This window comes from Pseudonaja textilis, chromosome 3, assembly GCF_049901715.1.
Source record: "Pseudonaja textilis isolate UNSWEBS1 chromosome 3, rPseTex1.2, whole genome shotgun sequence".
Classification (NCBI taxonomy): Eukaryota; Metazoa; Chordata; class Lepidosauria; order Squamata; family Elapidae; genus Pseudonaja; species Pseudonaja textilis.
The window spans coordinates 43,290,522-43,293,071 of NC_141992.1; the positions used below are offsets into that span (position 1 = coordinate 43,290,522).

General features: G+C 36.3%; 1 protein-coding gene across 5 annotated transcripts in view; it reads right to left on the reverse strand.

The window, feature by feature from the left end:
* Positions 1-234: 234 nt before the first annotated feature.
* Positions 235-2,550, reverse strand: part of RASSF5 (Ras association domain family member 5) — a 78,106-nt gene continuing 75,790 nt past the window's right edge. For all 5 annotated transcript variants that reach the window (XM_026715652.2, XM_026715651.2, XM_087929389.1 and 2 more), the window contains one exon: positions 235-2,550. This exon is cut by the window's right edge. The gene's annotated coding sequence lies outside the window, so the exon portion shown is untranslated.

Genomic DNA, 2,550 nt, shown 5'->3' on the forward strand with positions numbered 1-2,550 from the left:
ACATAAAATGCTGAATATATAGGATAAATGAAAAGGAAACGGTACCTAATAGATAAGCTGCATAGAAAAATAAAGTCTAAAAGATTTATGTTGGTAATCACACTGAGAAAGGAAGTTCAAGATCCTTTGCCTATTAGGAATAGTGAGTCAGTGAGGTAGAAAATAAGATCTCTTAAAATATGTTGTGTGTAACCTTAAGTGGACCCAACAAAAGAGTTAAGAGGGAAGAACTCATTCTTCATATCAGATATCCTTTATTTTAATAGTTTCTTACACAGTTTGCATCATATAACCAAATTGAGAAGGAATTTAAAAAAAAGTCAGATGGTGACATTAAAAAAGTCACAGGGCTGAAACAGTAGTAAAAATAAATTACAGCATTGCAAAAATGTATTTAATTTGCCCACGTAAAAGCTTTCACTAATTCCATTCTATACAGACTATATGTGTTTGTAGCTGACCATTCTGAACAAAAATACACACACACACACACACACACACACACACAAACAGATGCAAGCAACATAATATACTAAACAAAGGCACTGCTAGCAGTAGTCCGCGCTTTTTAAGTAGGGGCCTCCACACCTGTTCTACCACAGATCAAATGGCTCTGCATTCTCTCCCAATCTATGCATCATCTTTTTTTCCCCTCAGCTTAATGCCCCTAGTTATATAATATTAAAAAAAAACCCACCTGCCTATATACAGGAGGCTTAGTCAGCAGCATTAACATCAATTGCATAAGAAGCCATGCCTTCTATAGAAATGTTCAAGACATGCCAAAGGGAAGAGCAGGAAACAGTTTTCCTCCCTCTTCGATGAAAATAAAACAGAATATATAATATCCCTCTTGGAGAGAATATCTTTAATGACTTAACAAAACTGGCTCCACTCTTCCTTTTCTCTAATTATGTAGACACAATAAACTCCTGGGGTTTCACATTTTTATTTCATCAACAGTTTCTACAGTTTCTGTGTAGTTTTGCTTCAGCATGAACTTAGTTAAATTTTCTCCTTGCTTCTCCCATGTGTTTAATTTCTTTTAATTGCAAGATACACCTCTATACATAACCCCACAATGCCAGAGTTGGAAACATCTTTTCCCCTTCATATGCCCCACGCTCTCATATGCTTAAACAATCTTCAAAGAAGGCTTTGTTGGGTTCTGACAACAGATTAACTCTTGGCCTAATAAAATTAGAATCTTGGTACTGGCTGAATTATCAAATTAATGTAAGAAAAATGATCCTGTTTGTTTCAAACAACAGGCAAATATTTGCAAAGCAAGGAAAGGGAGTCTTGAGTTTACTCAGTCAGCCGAGTCAAGACAATTTACATACTGGATTAAATGGCTCATGGATGCTTAAGCTAGCCCTCAAAGGGGAAATGCATGAATCCTAGTTTGACTCAATGAACTCTTGTTGAAACTATATTCAGAAAAGGGTGGAGCAGTAAAAAAATGAAGGAATCATTTGTCTCACCCAATCTTATAAACAGGAGAATAATGTCTCTTATTCTACACCATCTAGCAAACTGCAGCCACTCCAATACCAGCCACTCCAATGTGAGACAATCTAATTCATTTGTAAGCTGTGCTTGACTACCCCACAGTTGCCATATACATTCCCAATTTATCCATTTCTATTATAAATGAGTGCATAATTCAGAGTCGTGTTCCAAATATCATCTTGCAGTTGTTCCCATACACCTGCAACTACAACAGAACAGTCAAACAGGAAATTCTATATAACTGTAAGAGTTTAGTTAACAATGTCCATGTTTTAAATGCATTGCCCATTTTTCATAATATTTGTTCTATTGTTACATTTATTTTTTATTTCTCAAGTTTAGGTTTCCAAAACAGAAACAGAAGAGTCAGCTATTTGGAACTTACACCTTTAATCAGGTGGCATGACCCTGCAAAGTGAAAGAGCCAGTAAGCTGAAGCAATTGCAAATTGCAACTCATTCTCTATTATTTGAGTATCAATAGCACCTCAGATTATTTCCTTTCAGAGGTTTCACATAAATTCTAGGATTATACGTGACTAATGCTTCCAACATATATTAATAAAGGTAACTATAACAATCAGTTGCCAAAGCCTTCAGAACTGGTTCTGCATTAGGGCAAAGGGGGTTCCAACAGTAGGGCTATGCCACATCCTATTTATATCAGAATCCTAAAATCAGAGGGATTTTTTTTTCCTCCAAGAAATGTACTCTTTCTCACATCCACAGCTCATTCCTGAAGCCATGCTGATATTCTGCCACTTCCTTGGCAATTGTTCACTTTGTTTTTCTAGTGCAACAATACGTTTAGCATCTTTTATAATGTGTCTCACTTGTAGCAGACTAAGGTTCTTCTGTTTGCTGATGGTTATGTGGATGAACTGACTACAGAGAACACATTTACTACACATGTCTACTGCACATAACACAAATCCACAGGTGAGGTATCAGGATGGCAGGAAGGGGAGATAGCCATTTCAGTCCAGCCTTAACATTTGTACAATAAACCAACCAAATAAAGTAGACATTCAGCATCATT